The sequence below is a fragment of the Zalophus californianus genome, chromosome 4, assembly GCF_009762305.2.
Source record: "Zalophus californianus isolate mZalCal1 chromosome 4, mZalCal1.pri.v2, whole genome shotgun sequence".
NCBI lineage: Eukaryota > Metazoa > Chordata > Mammalia > Carnivora > Otariidae > Zalophus > Zalophus californianus.
Genome location: NC_045598.1, coordinates 114,445,700 through 114,470,163, shown reverse-complemented (window position 1 = coordinate 114,470,163; position 24,464 = coordinate 114,445,700). Strand labels below are relative to the sequence as shown.

Here is a 24,464-nt window from a genome sequence, read left to right as displayed (position 1 = left end):
TTGATGAAATCCCAATAGTTCATTTTTGCCCTGGCTTCCCGTGCCTTTGGCGATGTTTCTAGGAAAAAGTTGCTGCGGCTAAGGTCGAAAAGGTTGCTACCTGTGTTCTCCTTTAGGATTTTGATGGACTCCTGTCTCACGTTTAGGTCTTTCAACCATTTGGAGTCTATTTTTGTGTGTGGTGTAAGGAAAGGGTCCAGTTTCATTCTTCTGCATGTGGCTGTCCAATTTTCCCAACACCATTTGTTGAAGAGACTGTCTTTTTGCCATTGGACATTTTTTCCTGCTTTGTCAAAGATAAGTTGACCATAGAGTTGAGGGTCCATTTCTGGGCTCTCGATTCTGTTCCATTGATCTATGTGTCTGTTTTTGTGCCAGTACCATACTGTCTTGATGATGACAGCTTTGTAATAGAGCTGGAAGTCCGGAATTGTGATGCCGCCAGCTTTGCTTTTCTTTTTCAGTATTCCTCTGGCTATTCTGGGTCTCTTCTGGTTCCATACAAATTTTAGGATTATTTGTTCCATTTCTTTGAAAAAAGTGGATGGTATTTTGATGGGGACTGCATTGAATGTGTAGATTGCTCTAGGTAGTATTGACATCTTCACAATGTTGATTCTCCCAATCCATGAGCATGGAAAGTTTTCCATTTCTTTGTGTCTTGTTCAATTTCTTTCATGAGTATTTTATAGTTTTCTGAGTACAGATCCTTTGCCTCTTTGGTTAGGTTTATTCCTAGGTATCTAATGGTTTTGGGTGCAATTGTAAATGGGATCGACTCCTTGATTTGTCTCTCTTCTGTCTTGTTGTTGGTGTATAGGAATGCCACTGATTTCTGTGCATTGATTTTATAGCCTGCTACTTTACTGAATTCCTGTATGAGTTCTAGCAGTTTTGGGGTGGAGTCTTTTGGGTTTTCCACATACAGTATCATATCATCTGCAAAGAGTGAGAGTTTGACTTCCTCTTTGCCGATTTGGATGCCTTTGATTTCTTTTTGTTGTCTGATTGCTGTGGCTAGGACTTCTAATACTATGTTGAATAGCAGTGGTGATAGTGGACATCCCTGCCGCGTTCCTGACCTTAGGGGAAAAGCTCTCAGCATTTCCCCATTGAGAATGATATTCGCTGTAGGTTTTTCATAGATGGCTTTTATGATATTGAGGTATGTACCCTCTATACCTATACTCTGAAGAGTTTTGATCAAGAAAGGATGTTGTACTTTGTCAAATGCTTTTTCTGCATCTATTGAGAGGATCATATGATTCTTCCTCTTTCTTTTGTTAATGTATTGTATCACGTTGATTGATTTGCGGATGTTGAACCAGCCTTGCAGCCCAGGGATAAATCCCACTTGGTCGTGGTGAATAATCCTTTTAATGTACTGGTGGATACTATTGGCTAGTATTTTGGTGAGAATTTTTGCATCCATGTTCATCAAGGATATTGGTCTGTAATTCTCTTTTTTGTTGGGGTCTTTGTCTGGTTTTGGGATCAAGGTAATGCTGGCCTCATAAAATGAGTTTGGAAGTTTCCCTTCCATTTCTATTTTTTGGAACAGTTTCAGGAGAATAGGTATTAATTCTTCTTGAAATGTCTGATAGAATTCCCCTGGGAAGCCATCTGGCCCTGGGCTTTTGTTTCTTGGGAGATTTTTGATGACTGTTTCAATTTCCTTAGTGGTTATAGGTCTGTTCAGGTTTTCTATTTCTTCCTGGTTCAATTTTGGTGGTTGATACCTCTCTAGGAATGCACCCATTTCTTCCAGGTTATCTAATTTGCTGGCATAGAGTTGCTCATAATATGTTCTTTTAATTGTTTGTATTTCTTTGGTGTTGGTTGTGATCTCTCCTCTTTCATTCATGATTTTGTTGATTTGGGTCATTTCTCTTTTCTTTTTGATCAGTCTGGCCAGGGGTTTATCAATCTTGTTAATTCTTTCAAAGAACCAGCTCCTAGTTTCGTTGATCTGTTCTACTGTTCTTTTGGTTTCTAGTTCATTGATTTCTGCTCTGATCTTTATGATTTCTCTTCTCCTGCTGGGTTTAGGCTTTATTTGCTGTTCTTTCTCCAGCTCCTTTAGGTGTAGGGTTAGGTTGTGTATTTGAGACCTTTCTTGTTTCTTGAGAAAGGCTTGTATTGCTATATACTTTCCTCTCAGGACTGCCTTTGCTGTATCCCAAAGATTTTGAACAGTTGTGTTTTCATTTTCATTGGTTTCCATGAATTTTTTTAATTCTTCTTTAATTTCTTGGTTGACCCATTCATTCTTTAGTAGGATGCTCTTTAGCCTCCATGTTTTTGAGTTCTTTCCGACTTTCCTCTTGTGGTTGAGTTCTAGTTTCAAAGCATTGTGGTCTGAAAATATGCAGGGAATGATCCCAATCTTTTGGTACCGATTGAGACCTGATTTGTGACCTAGGATGTGATCAATTCTGGAGAATGTTCCATGGGCACTAGAGAAGAATGTGTATTCCTTTGCTTTGGAATGGAATGTTCTAAATATGTCTGTGAAGTCCATTTGGTCCAGTGTGTTATTTAAAGTCTTTATTTCCTTGTTGATCTTTTGCTTAGATGATCTGTCCATTTCAGTCAGGGGGGTGTTAAAGTCCCCCATTATTATTGTATTGTTGTCAATGTGTTTCTTTGCTTTTGTTACTAATTGCCTTATATAATTGGCTGCTCCCATGTTCGGGGCATAGATATTTACAATTGTTAGATCTTCTTGTTGGATAGACCCTTTAAGTAGGATATAGTGTCCTTCCTCATCTCTTATTACAGTCTTTGTTTTAAAATCTAGTTTGTCTGATATAAGGATTGCCACCCCAGCTTTCTTTTGGTGTCCATTAGCATGGTAAATTGTTTTCCACCCCCTCACTTTCCATCTGGGGGTGTCTTTGGGTCTAAAATGAGTCTCTTGCAGACAGCATATGGATGGGTCTTGTTTTTTAATCCAATCTGATAGCCTGTGTCTTTTGATTGGGGCATTTAGCCCATTTACATTTAGGGTAACTATTGAAAGGTATGAATTTAGTGCCATTGTATTACCTGTAAGGTGACTGTTAACTGTCTGTTGTCTGTGTTCGTTTCTGCTCTTTGCTGCTTTTAGGTTCTCTCTTTGCTTAGAGGACCCCTCTCAATATTTCTTGGAGGGCTGGTTTCGTGTTTGCAAATTCCTTTAGTTTTTGTTTGTTCTGGAAGCTTTTTATCTCTCCTTCTATTTTCAATGATAGCCTAGCTGGATATAGTATTCTTGGCTGCATATTTTTCTCGTTTAGTGCTCTGAAGATATCTTGCCAGTCCTTTCTGGCCTGCCAGGTCTCTGTGGATAGGTCTGTTGCCAATCTAATGTTTCTACCATTGTAGGTTACATATCTCTTCTCCCGAGCTGCTTTCAAGATTTTCTCTTTGTCTCTGAGACTCGTAAGTTTTACTATTAGATGTCGGGGTGTTGACCTATTATTATTGATTTTGAGAGGGGTTCTCTGTGCCTCCTGGATTTTAATGCCTGTTTCCTTCCTCACATTAGGGAAGTTCTCTGCTATAATTTGCTCCAATATACCTTCTGCCCCTCTCTCTCTCTCTTCTTCTTCTGGGATCCCAATTATTCTAATGTTGTTTCGTCTTATCATATCACTTATCTCTCGAATTCTGCCCTCGTGATCCTGTAGTTGTTTCTCTCTCTTTTTCTCAGCCTCTTTATTTTCCATCATTTGGTCTTCTATATCGCTGATTCTCTCTTCTGCCTCATTTATCCTAGCATTTAGTGCCCCCATTTTTGATTGCACCTCATCAATAGCCTTTTTGATTTCGAATTGGTTAGATTTTAGTTCTTTTATTTCTCCAGAAAGGGTTTCTCTAATAACTTCCACGCTTTTTTCAAGCCCAGCTAATATCTTTAAAGTCATGATTCTGAACTCTAGGTCCGACATCGTACTAATGTCCGTATTGAGTAGGTCCCTGGCTGACGGTACTACCTCTTGTTCTTTTTGCTGAGGTGATTTCTTTCGTCTTGTCATTTTGTCCAGAGGAGAAGAGATGAATGAGAGAACAAAATGCTAACAGGTTTACAACGTCCCCAGCAAATATACTGTATACAAATCAGAAAAGACCTGAAACCAGGGGAAAAGAAAGGGAAAGAAAGAAAAAAGAAAGAGAAAAAGAAAGAAAAAAAAAGAGAAAAAAAAAGATAAAAACAAAAACAAAACAATACAAAAAAGGCAGAATATGATCAAATATGATCAGGCTAGTGCATAGATCAGTGCCACACACTAGATTTTGGGCGTATTTTAGTCTGTTAGAAAAAAGTGCCTCCTAAAATTTTAAAGGAAGAAAGACATATATGTACAAAATAAGGGTTGATACAATGAAGGGATGGAAGATGACTGTAAAGATGAAAATTATAAAAGATTTTATAAAAGGACTTGGTAAGCTAAGTTGTTTGAAAAAAGAAAGAAGATTTAAGAAAAAAAAAAAAGGAAAAGGGAGAGAATGTGATCAGGCAGGAGACTAGAACAAAGCCATACACTAGTGATTTAGGGTATATTTTGATCTGTTAGAAGAAACTGTACCTCAAAATTTTAAAGAGAGAACAACTTATATATATATGCCAAAAATAAGGGTAACTACTATGAAGGGATAAAATATGACTCTAAAAATGAAAAATAAAAAACGTTTTGGTTTTTTTTTAAAAAAAGGGATTTATAAGATGTTGGTTGAAAAAGGGAAAAAGAAAAATTAAAAAAAAACAATCAACAAAAATTAACTTTGATGAAATAATGAATCCTGGTAAAAAAAAAAAAAAAAAAAAAAAGCCATGAATCTATGTGCAGTATTCCCCTAGCGCTGGAGTTCTCCTATTCTCCTTGATCGATCAACTTGGTCTTGGCTTGCTGGCTGTTTGTGCTGATCTTCTGGGGAAGGGGCCTGTTGCTGTGGTTTCCAAATGTCTTTCCCGGAGGCGGAATTGCCCCGCCCTTGTCGGTCCGGGCTAAGGAAGCTGCTCCGGTTTGCTCTCAGGAGCTTTTGTTCCATGCAAGCTCTCGGTACAGATTTGGAGGACCAGGGCAGAAATGGTGGCCTCCCAATCTCCACTCGGAGGAGCTGAGAACTCGGGGCCCCGCTCCTCAGTGCGCCCCCAGAGAAAAGCAGTCACTCCCGTGTCCCCGGTCTCCGGCCGCACTCCGTGCTCACCCGGCCTGTACCGAGCGAGCGTTTCTACCTCTGGCACCCGACCCCGCGCGGAGTCTCCAAACCCAGCAGATCCCTGCGGTGCGTTCCCGCACCGCTCCTCCCCGGGAAGGAAGGGGAGTCTCCCCGGATCTGCTGCTTGTTGGGTCCCTGCTGGGGGAGCCGTGCCCCGACTGGGCCGCAGATCACAGTTTATGGCAACCCCGAGCTGAGAGCCCGGGACTCTGCTCCGTATCTGCAGCCGGCTTCCCTGCTCTGATACCTGGGAGCTCTGGCGCACTCAGGCACCCCCGGTCTCTCTGTGACCCCCAAGGGTCCTGAGACCACACTGTCCCGGGAGGATTCCACCCCCCGCTTAGCCACTGCAGCGACGTCCCTCCGCCGAGCCAACTTCTAAAAGGTCCGATTTTGTGCTCCGCGGCTCTATCACTTGCCAGAAGCCGCCGACGGAGGCCCCTCCCCCGCCGTCTATCCTCCCGAATATCGCCTCGGATTCACTTCTCCGCACGCCCTACCTTCCAGTAAGTGGTCGCTTCTCTGTTCAGAGAGTTGTTGCTACTCTCCTGTTCTATCTCCTGTTGAGTTCGTAGGTGTTCAGAATGGTTTGATCCCTATTCAGCTGAATTCCTGAGACCAGACGAAATCTAGGTCTCCTACTCCTCCGCCATCTTGCTCCGCCTCTCCTATACCAATTCTTCTTTATCCATTCATCTGTCGATGGGCATCTTGGCTCTTTCCACAGTTTGGCTATGGTGGACATTGCTGCTATAAACATTGGGGTACACGTACCCCTTCGGGTCCCTACATTTGTATCTTTGTGGTAAATACCCAGTAGTGCAATGGCTGGATCGTATGGTAGCTCTATTTTCAACTGTTTGAGGAACCTCCATACTGTTTTCCAGAGGGGTTGCACCAGCTTGCATTCCCACCAACAGTGTAGGAGGGTTCCCCTTTCTCCACATCCCCGCCAACATCTGTCGTTTCCTGACTTGTTAATTATAGCCATTCTGACGGGTGTGAGGTGGTATCTCATTGAGGTTTTGATTTGGATTTCCCTGATGCCGAGCGATGTTGAGCACGTTTTCATGTGTCTGTTGGCCATTTGGATGTCCTCTTTGAAAAAATGTCTCTTTATCTCTTCTGCCCATTTCTTAATTGGATTATTTGTTCTTCGGGTGGTGAGTTTGATAGTTCTTTATACATTTTGGATACTACCCCTTATCTGATATGTCATTTGCAAATATTTTCTCCCATTCTGTCGGTAGTCTTTTGGTTTTGTGGACTGTTTCTTTTGCTGTGCAAAAGCTTTTTATCTTGATCAAATCCCAATAGTTCATTTTTGCCCTTGCTTCCCTTGCCTTTGGCGATGTTTCTAGGAAGAAGTTGCTGCGGCTGAGGTTGAAGAGGTTGCTACCTGAGTTCTCCTTTAGGATTTTGATGGACTCCTGTCTCACGTTTAGGTCTTTCAACCATTTGGAGTCTATTTTTCTGTGTGGTGTAAGAAAATGGTCCATTTTCATTCTTCTGCATGTGGCTCTCCAATTTTCCCAACACCATTTGTTGAAGAGACTGTCTTTTTGCCACTGGACGTTCTTTCCTGCTTTGTCAAAGATGAGTTGACCATAGAGTTGAGGGTCCATTTCTGGGCTCTCGATTCTGTTCCATTGATCTAGGTATCTGTTTTTGTGCCAGTACCATACTGTCTTGATGATGGCAGCTTTGTAATAGAGCTGGAAGTCCGGATGCCGCCAGCTTTGCTTTTCTTTTTCAACATTCCTCTAGCTATTTGGGGTCTTGTCTGGTTCCATACAGATTTTAGGATTATTTGTTCCATTTCTTTGAAAAAAGTGGGTGGTATTTTGATGGGGATTGCATTGAATGTGTAGATTGCTCTAGGTAGCATTGACATCTTCACAATGTTGGTTCTCCCAATCCATGAGCATGGAATGTTTTTCCATTTCATTGTGTCTTCTTCAATTTCTTTCATGAGTATTTAATAGTTTTCTGAGTACAGATCCTTTGCCTCTTTGCTTAAATTTATTCCTAGGTATCTTATGGTTTTGGGTGAGATTGTAAATGGGATCGACTCCTTGATTTGTCTCTCTTCTGTCTTGTTGTTGGTGTGTAAGAATGCCACTGATTTCTGTGCATTGATTTTATATCCTGCTACTTTACTGAATTCCTGTATGAGTTCTAGCAGTTTTGGGGTGGAGTCTTTTGGGTTTTTCACATACAGTATCATATCATCTGCAAAGAGTGAGAGTTTGACTTCCTCTTTGCCGATTTGGATGCCTTTGATTTCTTTTTGTTGTCTGATTGCTGTGGCTAGGACTTCTAATACTATGTTGAAAAGCAGTGGTGAGAGTGGACATCCCTGCTGCATTCCTGACCTTAGGGGAAAGCTCTAAGCATTTCCCCCATTGAGAATGATATTCACTGTAGGTTTCTCATAGATGGCTTTTATGATATTGAGGTATGTACCCTCCATCCCTATACTCTGAAGAGTTTTGATCAAGAAAGGATGCTGTCCTTTGTCAAATACTTTTTCTGTATCTCTTGAGAGGATCATATAGTTCTTGTTCTTTCTTTTGTTAATGTATTGTATCACGTTGATTGATTTGCGGATGTTGAACCATCCTTGCAGCCCAGGGATAAATCCCACTTGGTCGTGGTAAATAATCCTTTTAATGTACTGTTGGATCCTACTGGCTACTATTTTGGTGAGAATTTTGGAATCCATGTTCATCAAGGATATTGGTCTGTAATTCTCCTTTTTGATGGGGTCTTTGTCTGGTTTGGGGATCAAGGTAATGGTGGCCTCATAAAATGAGTTTGGAAGTTTTCCTTCCATTTCTATTTTTTGGAACAGTTTCAGGAGAATAGGTATTAATTCTTCTTTAAATGTCTGATAGAATTCCCCTGGGAAGCCATCTGGCCCTGGGCTTTTGTTTCTTAGGAGATTTTTGATGACTCATTCAATTTCCTTAGTGGCTATAGGTCTGTTCAGGTTTTCTATTTCTTCTTGATTCAATTTTGGTAGTTGATACATCTCTAGGAATGCACCCATTTCTTCCAGGTTATCTAATTTTCTGGCATAGAGTTGCTCATAATATGTTCTTATAATTGTTTGTATTTCTTTGGTGTTGGTTATGATTTCTCCTCTTTCATTTATGATTTTGTTGATTTGGGTCATTTCTCTTTTCTTTTTGATAAGTCTGGCCAGGGGTTCATCAATCTTGTTAATTCTTTCAAAGAACCAGCTCCTAGTTTCGTTGATCTGTTCTACTGTTCTTTTGGTTTCTAGTTCATTGATTTCTGCTCTGATCTTTATGATTTCTCTTCTCCTGCTGGGTTTAGGTTTTATTTGCTGTTCTTTCTCCAGCTCCTTTAGGTGTAGGGTTAGGTTGTGTTTTTGAGACCTTTCTTGTTTCTTGAGAAAGGCTTGTATTGCTATATACTTTCCTCTCAGGACTGCCTTTGCTGTATCCCAAAGAGTTTGAACAGTTGTGTTTTCATTTTCATTGGTTTCCATGAATTTTTTAAATTATTCTTTAATTTCCTGGTTGACCCATACATTCAATAGTAGGATGCTCTTTAGCCTCCGTGTATTTGAGTTCTTTCCGACTTTCCTCTTGTGATTGAGTTCTAGTTTCAAAGCATTGTGGTCTGAAAGTATGCAGGGAATCATCCCAATCTTTTGGTACCAGTTGAGACCTGATTTGTGATGTAGGATGTGATCAATTCTGGAGAATGTTCCATGGGCACTAGAGAAGAATGTGTATTCCATTGCTTTGGGATGGAATGTTCTGAATATGTCTGTGAAGTCCATTTGGTCCAGTGTTTCATATAAAGTCTTTATTTCCTTGTTGATCTTTTGCTTAGATGATCTGTCCATTACAGTCAGGATGGTGTTAAAGTCCCCTACTCTTATTGTATTGTTGTCAATGTGTTTCTTCGCTTTTGTTATTAATTGCCTTATATAATTGGCTGCTCCCACCTTAGTGGCATAGATATTTAAAATTGTTAGATCTTCTTGTTGGATAGACCATTTAAGTAGGATATAGTGTCCTTCCTCATCTCTTATTACAGTCTTGGTTTAAAATCTAATTTATTTGATAGAAGGATTGCCACCCCAGCTTTCTTTTGGTGTCCATTCGCATGGTAAATGGTTTTCCACCCCCTCACTTTCAATCTGGGGGTGTCTTTGGGTCTAAAATGAGTCTCTTGCAGGAAGCATATTGATGGGTCTTGTTTTTTAATCCAATCTGATAGCCTGTGTCTTTTGATTGGGGCATTTAGCCCATTTACATTCAGGGTAACTATTGAAAGGTATGAATTTAGTGTCATTGTATTGACTGTAAGGTGACTGTTACTGTATATTGTCTGTGTTCCTTTCTGATCTATGCTGCTTTTAGGCTCTCTCTTTGCTTAGAGGACCCCTTTCAATATTTCTTGTAGGGCTGGTTTCGTGTTTGCAAATTCCTTTAGTTTTTGTTTGTCCTGGAAGCTTTTTATCTCTCCTTCTATTTTCAATGTCAGCCTAGCTGGATATAGTATTCTTGGCTGCATATTTTTCTCGTTTAGTCCTCTGAAGATATCTTGCCAGTCCTTTCTGGCCTGCCAGGTCTCTGTGGATAGGTCTGTTGCCAATCTAATATTTCTACCATTGTAGGTTACATATCTCTTCTCCCGAGCTGCTTTCAGGATTTTCTCTTTGTCTCTGAGACTCGTAAGTTTTACTATTAGATGTCGGGGTGTTGACCTATTATTATTGATTTTGAGAGGGGTTCTCTGTGCCTCCTGGATTTTGATGCTTGTTTCCTTCCTCACATTAGGGAAGTTCTCTGCTATCATTTGCTCCAATATACTTTCTGCTCCTCTCTCTCTTTCTTCGTCTTCTGGGATCCCAATTATTCTAATGTTGTTTCATCTTATCGTATCACTTATCTCTCGAATTCTGCCCTCGTGATCCTGTAGTTGTTTATCTCTCTTTTTCTCAGCCTTTTTATTTTCCATCATTTGGTCTTCTATATCGCTGATTCTCTCTTCTGCCTCATTTATCCTAGCAGTTCGTGCCCCCATTTTTGATTGCACCTCGTCAATAGCCTTTTTGATTTTGTCTTCGTTAGATTTTAGTTCTTTTATTTCTCCAGAAAGGGTTTCTCTAATAACTTCCATGCTTTTTTCAAGCCCAGCTAGTATCTTTAAAGTCATGATTCTGAACTCTAGGTCTGACATTGTACTAATGTCCGTATTGAGTAGGTCCCTGGCTGACAGTACTATCTCTTGTTCTTCCTGCTGAGGTGATTTTTTTCGTCTTGTCATTTTGTCCAGCATAGAATAGATGAATGAGAGAACAAAATGCTAACAGGTTAGCAACGTTCCCAGCAAAGATACTGTATACAATTCAGAAAAGACCTGAAACCAGGGGAAAAGAAAGGGAAAGAAAGAAAAAAGAAAGAGAAAAAAAAGAAAAAAATGATAAAAACAAAAACAGAACAAAACAAAAAAAGCAGAACATGATCGAATATGATCAGGCTAGTGCATAGATCAGTGCCACACACAAGATTTTGGGTGTATTTTAGTCTGTTAGAAAAAAGTGCCTCCTAAAATTTTAAAGGAAGAAAGACATATATGTACAAAATAAGGGTTGATACAATGAAGGGATGGAAGATGACTGTAAAGATGAAAATTATAAAAGATTTTATAAAAGGAATTCATGATAAGTTGTTTGAAAAAAGAAAGAAGAAGATTTAAAAAAAAAAAGAAAAAAGGGAGAGAATGTGATCAGGCAGGAGACTAAAACAAAGCCATACACTAGTGATTTAGGGTATATTTTGATCTGTTAGAAGAAACTGCATCTCAGAATTTTAAAGAGAGAGCAACTTATATATATATATATGCCAAAAATAAGGGTAACTACTATGAAGGGATAAAATATGACTCTAAAAATGAAAAATAAAAAATGTTTTTTTTAAAAGGGATTGATAAGATGTTGGTTGAAAAAGGAAAAAAGAAAAATTGAAAAAAAAAAGTTAAAAAAATTAACTTTGATGAACTAATGAATCATGGTAAAAAAAAAAAAAAAGCCATGAATTCTTTGTGCAGTATTCCCCTGGCGCTGGAGTTCTCCCATTCTCCTTGATCGGTAAACTTGGTCTTGGCTTGCTGACTGTTCGTGCTGATCTTCTGGGGGAGGGGCCTGTTGCCGTGGTTCCTAAATGTCTTTGCCGGAGGCGGAATTGCCCCACCCTTGTCAGTCCGGGCTAAGCAAGCTGCTCGGGTTTGCTCTCAGGAGCTTTTGTTCCCTGCAAGCTCTCGGTACAGCTTTGGAGGACCAGGGCGAAAATGGTGGCCTCCCAATCTCCACCTGGAGGAGCTGAGAACTAGGGGCGCCGCTCTTCAGTGCGTCCCCAGAGAAAATCAGTCACTCCTGTCTCCCCGGTCTCCGGCCGCACTCCGTGCTCACCCGGCCTGTGACGGAGCGTTTCTATCTCTGGCTCCGGACCCTGTGTGGAGTCTCCAAACCCAGCAGATCCCTGCGGTGCGTTCCCGCACCACTCCTCCCCGGGGAGGAAGGGGAATCTCCCGAGCTCTGCTGTTTGTTGGGTCCTTGCTGGAGGAGCAGTGGCTCGACTGGGCCGCGGATCACAGTTTATGGCAACCCCGAGCTGAGAGCCCGCGGCTCAGCTCCGTCTCTGCAGCCAGCTTCCCCGCTCCAATACCTGGGAGCTCTGCCACATTCAGGCACCCCCGGTCTTTCTGTGACCCCAAGGGTCCTGAGACCACACTGTCCTGGGAGGATTCCACCCCCCCCCCCTTAGCCACTGCAGGGACGTCCCTCAGCGGAGCCAACTTCTAAAAGTTCTGATTTTGTGCTCTGTGGCTCTATCACTTGCCAGAAGCGGCCGATGGAGGCCCCTCCCCCCGCTGTCTATTCTCCTGAATATCACCTCGGAATCACTTCTCCGCATGTCCTACCTTCCAGTAAGTGGTCTCTTCTCTGTTCAGAGAGTTGCTGCTACTCTCCTCTTCGATCTCCTGTTGAGTTTGTAGGTGTTCAGAATGGTTTGATCCCTATTCAGCTGAATTCCTGAAACCAGACAAAATCTAGGTCTCCTACTCCTCCACCATCTTGCTCCGACCCCCTATATTAATGTTTTCTTGCCTTTTCCATCGTATGGTTTTCTAAATAAGATGGGATAAAACAATCACAGGGAAAGGAAGAGGTTCTAGTTCCAGGTTAGACAGAATAAGCACATCCACCCAGACTCTTCTACTGCAAACCAGGAATTAGTTTCCCATTTTTCCTCCACTACGCCCTGGCCTAGGCTCAAAGCAGCCCAAAACAAAGAAAAAGACAAATATTTTGTGATTTTTCTTTTACGAGGTACCTATAATGGGCAAATCATGAAGAACGGAAAGTAGAATAGAGGTTACTATGGGTTGGGGGAGAAGGAATGGAGAGTTATTGTTTTATGTTTAGAGTTTCCATTTGGGATGATGAAAAAGTTTTGGAAATGGATAGTGGAGATATTTGCACAACGATGTCAAGGTACTTATGCCACTAAATTGTACATCTAAAAATGACCAAAATGTTTAACTTTATGCATATTTTATCACAATGAAAAAAATAAAGCTGAAAGAAATAGAGAACTTATACAATTATAGCTGTAGACTTTAACACTCAGAAATCAATAGATCAAGGAGAGAGAAAATGGATACAGAAGGAATATAAAAGAATGTAACTGGTATGTATAGAACACTACACCCTAACTGGAATATATACTTTTTAGGTGCACATGAAACATTCAACAAGATAGACTGCATCCTAAGTTTTAAACAAACTCTAACAAATTTAAAGTAATTAAAATTATACAAAGAATATTATTTAACAATAATGGAATTAAACTACAAATCAAGGGCGCCTGGGTGGCTCAGCCGGTTAAGCGGCTGCCTTCGGCTCAGGTCATGGTCCCAGGGTCCTGGGATCGAGTCCCACATCGGGCCCCCTGCTCGTCAGGGAGCCTGCTTCTCCCTCTCCCTCTGCTGCTCTCTGCCTACTTGTTCTCACTCTCTCTGTGTCAAATAAATGAATAAAATCTTTAATAAATAAATAAATAAATAAATAAATAAATAAACTACAAATCAATAGCAGCAAGATAACAGAAAAATCTCCAAACACTTGTAAATTAAACAACATACTTCTGAATAATTCATGGGTCAAAGATCTTGAAGGAGATTAGAAAATATTTTGAACTGAACAAACATAAAATACAGCACATAAAAATTTAAAGGATATAGTTAAGCAATGCTTAGAGGGTGTTAGAGCATTAAGTGCTTGAACTAGAAAAAGAAGAAAAGTCTCAAACCAATAGTCTGTGTTTCCACGTTAAGATAGTAGGGAAAAGAAGCAAAGAAACAGAAAGGGGAAATAATTTTTTTGAAAAAGAGCAGAACCATGCTGTCTTGGTGATCATTGCTTTGTAATATAGCTTGAAATCGGGCAACATGATACCCCTGCTTTGTTTTTCTTTTTCAACATTTCCTTGGCAATTCAAGTCTTTTTGATTCCATACAAATTTTAGGATTGTTTGTTCCAGCACTTTGAAAAATGTCATTGGAATTTCGATCAGGATGGCATTAAAGGTATAGATTGCTCTGGGTAGCATAGACATTTTAACAATGTTTATTCTTCTGATCCATAAGCATGGAACGTTTTTCCATCTTTTTGTGTCTTCTTCAATTTCTTTCATGAATGTTCTGTAGTTCCTAGAGTATAGATCTTTACCTCTTTGGTTAGGTTTATTCTGAGGTATCTTACGGTTTTTGGTGTTATTGTAAATGGAATCGTTTCTCTAATTTCTCTTTCTACAGTTGCACTGTTAGTGTGTAAGAAAGCAACTGATTTCTGTGCATTGATTTTGTATCCTGCCACATTACTGAATTGCTGTATTAGTTCTAGTAATTTGGGGGTGGAGTTTTTTGGATTTTCCACATAGGCAGTAACCTCTTTGACATCGGCCACAGCAACTTCTTTCAAGATACATCTCCAAAGGCTAATGAAACAAAAGCAAAAATGAACTTTTGGGACTTCATCAAAATAAAAAGCTTCTGCACAGCAAAGGAAATAGTCAACAAAACAAAGAGGCAACCCACAGAATGAGAAAAGATATTTGCAAATGACACTACAGATAAAGGGCTGATATCCAAGATATATAAAGAATTTCTCAAACTCAACACCCAAAAAACAAATAATCAAGTCAAAAAATGGGCAGAAGATATGAACAGACACTTCTCCGAAGAAGACATACAAATGGCTAACAGACACATGAAAAAGTGTTCATCATCATTAGCCATCAAGGAAATTCAAATCAAAACCACACTGAGATACCACCTTACACCAGTTAGAATGGCAAAAATTGACAAGGCAAGAAACAACACACGCTGGAGAGGTTGTGGAGAAAGGGGAGCCCTCTTACACTGTGGTGGAAATGCAAGTTGGTACAGCCACTTTGGAAAATAGTGTGCAGGTGCCTCAAAAAATTAAAAATATAGCTACCCTATGACCCAGCAATTGCACTCCTGGGGATTTACCCCAAAGACACAGATATAGTGAAAAGAAGGGCCATATGCACCCCAGTGTTCATAGCAGCAGTGTCTGCAATAACCAAATTGTGGAAAGAGCCAAGATGCCCTTCAACAGATGAATGGACAAAGATGTGGTCCATGTATACAATGGAATATTACTCAGCCATCAGAAAGGATGAATACCCAACTTTTACATCAACATGGATGGGACTGGAGGAGATTATGCAAAGTGAAATAAGTCAAGCAGAGAAAGTCAATTATCATATGGTTTCACTTATTTGGGGAACATAAGGAATAGCATGGAGGACATTAGGAGAAGGAAGGGAAAAACGAAGGGGGGGAAATTGGAGGGGGAGAGTAACCATGAGAGACTATGGACTCTGAGAAACAAACTGAGGGTTTTAACCCCACATCGGTCTCTCTGCTCAGCGGGAAGCCTGCTTCTCCCTCTCCCGCTCCCCCTGCTTGTGTTCTCTCTCACTGTCTCTCTTTCTGTCAAATAAATAAATAAAATCTAAAAAAAAGTCCAAAAACTTGATGATAGCTTTCAATCAAGCCTTTCTATATTTTTTTAACTATTTTTGTCAACAGGTAATTAGAATTAACCATCAAATAAATTGAGTTCCTACTGGAAATCTCTGTATCCTTGAAATGCTATTTTCTGACTGGCCTTATAATGTGTTGCACTCTGGAATTCCAGAAATTTATTTTTGTCAATCAAATATTTTCCCCCTTATTTTTGAGATTTCTTGGAGGTATTTTTATGAAACTGAAATGTTCTTATTGCTTGTAATATTTAATAGTCAATAATTATTTATTGATTAAAATAAAGAAGCAAATTTATGATATGTATAAATATCAATTGTATTTTGTGACTTTCTATGGTTCAAAAATATGTACTGTTCATCAACAGAAATAATTCCTTTTCAGTGGTTCTTGAAAGCATTGCTCATTTTCCCTCCTATCCCCCATACATGTGACCTTTAAGTTTAAAAGAAATCTAATGTCTTTACCTTTCATAGAACATTAAAATACCCTTTATAAAAGGCTCAACTTGAACAGAGTTATACTATTTAGAAAATCATATTCTTTGTAAACCCATTCCAATTAATCATTTCTCACCAGTTTAATAATTTTTGACTAAAACAAAAGCAAAAACAGAACACCTTTAATCACATCAGAAGGATTAAGTCTTACTACATCACAAATCAAAACAGATTGGGAAATGGTGAGTTGCTCCAAGAAGCGAAGCATGTTATGCTGTAGAATTATTTCAGTGCACCAATCACCCAGATTCGGTTTCATACCAAATGTGCTTTTCTATTTCAAACTTTATTTAAACATGTTCTAATACAAATTTTGATTGTCTTTCATTAGAACAGTCCCCCCCCCCCCGATTCTGGTAATCATATCAGTGTTATTCCATTCTACTAAGATAAAAATTTGTAAATATTGTGCTCTTCTTTCTTATTCAATCTTTTTAAATCCTATTTGTGTCTTCTTTGGAAATGACTTATTTATTTACCACATTGTTTCAGGTCCTTTTCTCTGTGAGATTATATTACTGGAATAGTTTTCAGTGGGCTACCTTGAGTCCAAATTCCATCCAGTATGCCAAAAAATTATACAACTCCAAAGTCCTGAATGTCCCTTCTCTGACCTCAAAATGATTCCCTTTATTTATTGAGTTAAATCCCAAATACTCACTTTGAGGAGCTTTGAGGAGCTTCCATAATCAACCCCACCTTTTCTTTTGGTTCATTGTTATCACTGGGTTTTAGATTTCATCCTCTGATCTGTCAAGAAATGCTAATCATTTTTTAAGTATGTATCATACTCAGTCTCATATCTCTGCCATTATTCACTATAACCCATTGCTTAGACAGCTGCTTCTTCTTGAAGGACTGGGTCAAGTTACTCCTCCAATAAGCCTTGTATGAGCATGATAAGCTTGCTTGAACCTTTGAGAGCTCTGAAAGTAATTTATAGATTAGAACACACAATTGTGCCTCTAATTAGCTTTATGTTCTAATTTAAATATTGACTTTTGTTTACATTAAATTTGTAAACACTTGGGGACAGGGCTTTTTCTTAATGAGATGCAAGATAAACATCCAAAGAAAACAATAACTTTCCTGTATAACAGTAATAACCAATTATAAAATGTAATAAGAAAGAATCCCACTTAATACTACACCCAAGAATGTAACTAAAAAAAAACAAACAAACATGCAATTCCATTATAAAGAAACCTTTATTGAAGGACAGAATAGAAAACCCAAAAAGAGTCTCAATACTCTAAAGAAGTCAATATTTCCCAAATCAATCTATCAATCTAAATCAGACCACCAAAAAAATCCATACTTTGACAAGCTGTTTCTAGCTCATTAAGAAAATAAAGCAAATAGCAGGAACTACCTAAACACTTTTAGGAGGAAAAAATGTAATATAGAGTAACTTGCTGTAGCAGACAACCAAATATTTTATAATTATTCAATAATTAAAACTGAGTTGTCTTGGAATAGCAATAGGAAAATAATAAAAGTGATTCAAGAAGCGGAATTAGGCATAATACTGTTAAAACATAATAAAGTAGCTTTTCAAATTAATAAAGAAAAGAGGGCTGTTAAATATATGACTAGTAGGGGCACCTGGGTGGCTTAGTTGGTAAAGTGTCTGCCTTCGGCTCTGGTCATGATCCCAGAGTCCTGGGATTGAGGCTCATGTCAAGCTCTCTGCTCAGTGGGGATCCTGCTTCTTCCTTTCCTTCTGCCTGCCACTCTGCCTTGCTTGTGCTTTCTCTCTGTCAAATAAATAAATAAAATCTTTTTAAAAACATATATATGACTAGCAGTCTTGTCTCAGGTTGTCTAAAAAAATAAATATCAGATAGATTAAAATCTAAACATTAATAACCAAACCTAACAATTCTACTTTCTGAAATTATGATAATGGCAAAACAATTTGAAAAGGACTGCATGTTTATAACAGTAGAAGTAGTTAAATAAAGTTTAGTGTAACACTATGCAACAGCATTCAGCCACTAAAGAGTAAGGTACATTTATTTGTACTGACATTTAAAGTTTCCAAGAAACTAAAAAGAATAAGGTAGACTTATTTGTCCTGACATTTAAAGTTTTGGAGACATACTGCTGCATGGAAAAAGTAAGTGAAATAAGCAGACAGAAGTCTTGATCTTACTTATGTTTTTATAATGAGAGATACAGATGTATATAAGTTCATAGTGAGTGAGCTAGGATGCTAGGTACTAAGCAGTAAATGCTGGTTGCCCAGGTAGGGGAAGAAGAGGTGGGTGTAACAGTTAAGAGATGGAAAAGTAAAGTAGACTTTCGTGTTTCACTCCAAGTTCTTCTGTATAGTTTAAACTAGGACTTATGTGATTTAAAAAAAAGAAAGAAACACATTTCACTAACTCATACCAAAGAAAATACAGGAAAAATGCCATTGCCTATTAGTAGAGATGGCATTCTGAAAAAATATACACTTTTAAAAGAAAAACATGTACAGATTTGATCACATAAAAATGTAAAACCTCTTTAGGTCAAAATAACACAAAAACAAAATAAAACACAAGTCATATCTGAAAGAAGTATTTTAAAATGTATAACGGATGAAGGATAAATAGTCATCACATATGAAGAACTAGCATGAATAAGAAAAAGACCAACAACCCAATAGAAAAATGGACATCTGATATAGACATTTCACAAGATTATAAAATTACATATGAAACATATAAAAAATGTTCAGCCTGTTCAGTTATAAAAGAAATGCATATTAATGCAGTAAGTTTGTCCATCAGATATACAAAATTTTTTTAAAAATTGATAATATTCAAAATTGGTAAGCATTGAGATTGACAGTCACTCTCAAGTTCTCTTCTTGTGAATATAAATTGAACCTCTTGGGACCATAATTTGCAATATTTTAAAACATATAATTGTTCTACACTTTGACCCCTATATTCCATCCCTATCAATCTATCCCTAAAGAAATAATCACACATGTGAAAAAAAAAGATGTTTGCAAGGATAGTCAATGCTGTAGTGTATATGATAGCAAGCAACTGGAAGTCAGCTAAACATCCACTGACAATGTGATAGTTAAATGTTATGGATTACCTATACTAGGAAATATTGTAGTCTAGATCTTATTATATTGTTAAGTAAAAAACAAATCACAGGAAAATATGTGTACTGTACTCCTGCCTATGCTGGAAAAAGATACTGCATCTATACATAGTGTTATGGACTGAATTCCCCCCTCCCCCACCCCGCCAAATTCAAATATAGAAGCTTTAACTGCCATACATCAGAATGTGACTGTATTTGGAGATAGGGCCTTTTAAGAGGTGATTAAAGTAAAATGAGCCTGTTAGTGTGGGCCCTAATCCAACCTGACTTGTGTCCTTATAAAAAGAGGAAATTCAGACACACAAAGAGACCTGGGGGAGAGAACATTATATGAGGACCCCGCAAGAAGGTGGCCATCTGCAAGCCAAGGAGAGAGGCTTCAGGAGAAACTAACACTGCCAACACTTTGATCTTGGACTTCTAGCCTCTAGAACTATGAGACAATAAATTCTGTTGTTTAATATCCCCTGTCTGTGGTATTTGTTAAGGCAGTCCTAGGAAACTAATACACATAGTAAGGATTTTAGGAAGATATATACCCAACTGAAAATAGAGGTGGCTTCCAGAGCTCTGGAATGAGAGGAGAGAAAGAGGTTAAAAAGTATATATAATATGTATATATACTTTCCATATGTTTTCATGTTGCTAGAGATGTTAGAGCAGACATTTTTTTTTCATAATTAAAAAGGAAAATAAAAAGGAAAGAATATCACTTTGATAGGTAAGGGAGCACTCATAGATGATACACAAAGCGATGCTTTAATCCATTACACAATTTTTTTTAAACAGTAAAATGTAGACAGTATGTTTTGAGATCATTTATGCAGGAATCTCATAGACTATATGTGGGGCACATATTCTTAAAAAGACTTAAAATATCACTTCTATTTTCAGAGGGTACATTTCCAAAAAAAAAAAAAAGAAAGAAAAGAAAAAAGAAAACTCACCAGCAAGTCTAATTTTAAGTCCGAGAACCCTAGAAGCCCTAGAAGAAGACTGTTGTCTCCATTTCCTCTTCTATTTCCCTTGATGTAATAAGTCAACACCACATTTTACAAAATCTGACTTACTCAGAATTAAATAAACATCACATCTACGAAACCAGAAACATTTGCACCACACAAAGGACAGCAGAATCCGCAACAAAGCTCTCCTGGATTCATCAGACACAAATATTTCTATTATTACTGGAACACAGATTCTGATAGGTCATCTTACTGGACAGTTGGCTCCAAGAACTTGCTTTATGCCTAGATAGCTAAAGGACAAATTCAAGGAAAAGAAGCAGAGGGATGAAGAAGTTGCCATTTCTCCCAATTCTACAACAGCTGGAAACTTTAAATTGTTGGCTAGACGCATAAAAATTCCACTCATCATAATCTCAAAATACCTTGAAGTCAAATTTTAACCACGGTGCCATCTTACATTCAACTGCCACTTCTACCCCCATTCCACCCCAATGATTAGAGTTTTGGATCCAGTAGATGCTATATATTTATTAAACTGAATCTTACTATGTCATTTTTACCGACATAAAATTTTGATCTCTTTATTTTTTTTAAAGATTTTATTTATTTATTTGGCAGAGAGATACAGAGAGAGAACAAGTAGGTAGAGAGGCAGGCAGAGGGAGAGGGAGAAGCAGGCTCCCCAATGCGGGGCTTGATCCCAGGACCCTGGGACCATGACCTGAGACGAAGGCAGCCGCTTAACCGACTGAGCCACCCAGGAGCCCAAAATTTTGATCTCTTTAGGTTGATTGCTTCTTATCACTTTAACATTCGAAATCACAAAGCAAACAAAACACCAAAAAATATGGGGAAAAAATGTGAACCATTTAAAATCTTTTTTTAGTATAAAATCAATTTACATGTTTACCCTTTAAAGGTGATGACTTTTATCTCTTTCTACCATCACTTCATGGTAAAAGAATTAAGATTGTATTTGACTTTTAAAGCACTGAAAACATTTTGAGAATTTGATATATACCAGACATTGTGCAAGTAAATGGAGGGGGCAGCCCTCCAAGATCTGGCTGATAATGGAGTAAGGCTGTCAATAAAAAAGAAAGCTACATGCAAAATGATAACTCAAGTAGCAGCAATATTACAGAGGTGTGACTGGCATAAGGACAGGTGCTTTATTCTTAGAAAATAAAAGGTTGGGGGAGGTGCAGAGAGGTCTTCACAGAAAAATGTTAGCTTTGAGCTTTGGTCAGTAGAAGATAATTCTGCAAGTACCTTGAGTAAAGCTTTACAGGCAGAGGGAGCAGCTCACAAAAAAGCAGAGGTATGAGCATGTTGGGTTTGGTGTTCACAAGCAGTGCTGGAAGGGTGGTGCCCACCCAGCCTGGGGGAGAACACTGACCCCACTTGCCTGGGAAAAGACAGTGAACATGATTCCGATGCAGTCCTTTCTCTCATCACAAGCCAACAAATTCTTCCAAAAATGAAATTTTGAAGGGAGCCCAGTGTCATCAAGTCTCTCCTTCTCAGTGCCCCTGGGCCACGGGAGGGGAGCATGGAGACCTGTCACCTCCCTCCACTCTGACACCATCGCTGTTCCTGGTAGCCTCCAGGGTAGATTCTGTTAAAGAAGCTGAACTTTCAAGAACGTGACCCTAGCATCACACAGCCTCAAAACGACCACGAGTCACTTTGGGACCAGTGCCCCAGGCTCCTCAGTTCCGGCTATCAAAGGTGCAGCCCCTTATCAGGACCCAGGAAAGAAGGTGTCAGCCAGCTGGTGGGTAGGCACTGTGGGGCTCCCTAGATCCCAAAAGACTCTCTTGATCTCTGACAAATGAGTGGTTTTATGTATTGTAATATGTAGAGCACATCTGCGAAATGCTCACAATTTCAAAAGTAACCTAACGAATCTTACTTTATGCTAGTTAGATGATTTCTGTGAAAATCCTTTTCACTAAAGGGCGGGAACCCCTGCCCTTCTGTGCTTCAGCTGCTGGTTAATAGGGAGTTAGTCCCTTTATTTGGGAAACAACACACTGAGTCTTGCTTGCATGCCATGATAGGTTAAATCCTGTCGAAGGAAAAAAGGATTGAGTACAGAGGAAAAGAGAGCACGCAAGATGGAAATATTTTTTGAGATGAAAGATGTACTTCAATTAAAGATGTGAAGATTGTTCCCCAAAAGAAAGAAATTACTGCTCTGTCAGTAAAAGAAGTCCTTCTAAGCTTAGCTGATGATGGTGTGGTTGGCTGGGAAAGGATTGGAACGTCTAATGATTGTTGGGCTTTTCCAAGTGAAGTTCTTCATGTGAGGAAATGTAGGTAGGAAGTTTTGGAATCTCAGTTATCCAAGAGAAACCAAAAGCACACAGACCTACCAGAAAGCTTCCAGAAACTAAAATTAGTTGACATGAACCAACCATGCTAGCAAAAAGAGCTTTTTTAACTTTGAGACCAAAGGGAACAGCTAAAGGCAGAAGTAGAAAAATACAGAGAATGTGACCTGGAAGTTATAGAGGAAATACGCCAAGCAAATAAAGTAGTCAAAGAAGCTGCTGACAGATGGAGTGATAACGTATTTGCAATAAAATCTTGGGCCAAAGAGAGTTTGGATTTGAAGAAAATAAAACTGATAAAAAAAATTGGAATTCCAGAAGACTCTAAATAGACTGAAATGTTCAATGTTGGTTAAGGACCTATGTGCTTATATGTACATTTTTCCATTATCCAATTAAATGTACTGAATTGTCATTTACCTAAAACTGTGTTTATTGTTTTATTAATTTTAAGTAAAATATAAAGTAAAAAAAAAAAAAAGAATCTCTCCTTCTTGCCTCCTGCTTCATAACACTCTCTTTTAGTATTTCTTTCATATTGTCCTGGTTTTGTTCTCTCACATTACCTGTGTGACCCCCACCCTCTACCAACCCACCCCTTTTCCAGGTAGCTTCTCCTTTGTGGACTGCTTTTGTACTAAAAACATGGCACACTCTGGGGTGGCCCAGGGAGGCTTCTCCACACTGGCTAAGGCTCCTTCCCTGAGCTCATCTTTTTTTTTTTTATTTTAGTCTTAAGTTTATTCTACATCCAATGTGGGGCTCCAACCCACAACTCCAAGATCAAGAGTTGGTTTGGGCAGATTTTGAAGATTTTACATAGAACACTAGATATATGATAAGAGTTTAGAGGACAGATCTGAGCTGAAGATAAAGATTTGGGAGTAGACACTGTATTGCTGATATCTAACACCATGAGCCTGCGTGTGATAATAGAAGAGGTCCAAAGAGAAATGAGGAGGGTCAGCAGGGGAGATGTGAGGAAGAGGAAACCCAAGTGAAGAAAAATCTTCAAGGATCAGACAGAGGTAACCAGTTGCATTCAAGTCTGCTGTTAGAGCACATGGGGACAGGGAAAAGCCAATGGTTTCACATATTGCAGTTATTGGGTCCTGTGAATAAAATAGTCTCTGGGCAGTGGTGAAACAAAGCATTTTCAAGTGTTTCAAGACACAATGGCAGAAAAGGAGTTGGAATAAACATGGATGCAAAAATCCTCAACAAAATGTTAGCAAATCAAATCCAACAATACATTAAAAGAATTGTACACCGTAACCAAGTGGGATTCATCCCAGGTGTGCAAGACTGGTTCAACATTTGAAAATCAATGTAATATATCACATCAGCAGGCTGAAAATGAAAAAAAAATCACATTAATATCAATAGATGCAGAAAAAGCATTTGACAAAATCCTACACCCATTCATGATAAAAGTTCTTAGTTAACTATGAACAGAGGGGTACCTTCTTCACATTGATAAGGAATACCTATAAAAAACTTACAGCTAACATCATAATGATGAGAAACTCAACGTTTCCCACTGAGATGTCTGAGAATAAGCAAAGGATGTCTCCTCCCAACACAACTTTTCAACATCAAACTAGAAGTTCTAGCTAATGTAACAAGACAATAAAAAGAAATAAAAGTTTGAAATGAAGAAAAGGAATTGGAGACAATAAGGAAGCAACTATTTGGTAGTTTTGGTATGAAGGGTGGTAGCTGGAGGAGAAGTGGTGTCAAGAGATGTTTGTGTTTTTAAGATGGGAGTAATAGGAGTGCCTGGGTGGCCCAGTCGGTTGGGTGACTGCATTCTGCTCAGGTCATGATCCCAGAGTCCCAGGATTGAGCCATCATTGTGCTCCCTGCTCAGTGGGGAGTCTTCTTCTCCCTCTGCCCCTCCCCCTGCTCATGCTCTCTCTCTCTCTCTAATAAATAAATAAAATCTTTAAAAAAAAGATGGGAGCAATAACTAGGTATGGAAAGAAATGTTGATGCTAAACAGGAGAAAATTGCTAAAGAAATGCCTCTAATTAAATGCTATGCTATCCCTGGACACCAAGATGTTAAGAACCATCTATGTATGGTGATTTTGTCATCAATGGCTATGTTTTTTAAACATGATATTCCGTAAGATCTCTCTCTTTCTCTGTGTATTTCTTTCTTACTTTCATATTATTTTCTTTTTGGACATTTCTCTAGTATTTTTTTTTAACCCAAGACAGAAG

At 38.8% G+C, this 24,464-nt stretch overlaps 1 pseudogene; it reads left to right on the top strand.

Annotated features, from left to right (window-relative positions):
- LOC113926306 overlaps nucleotides 1–22,571 on the top strand; it is a 36,820-nt pseudogene extending 14,249 nt beyond the window's left edge.
- The last annotated feature ends 1,893 nt before the right edge of the window (nucleotides 22,572–24,464 follow it).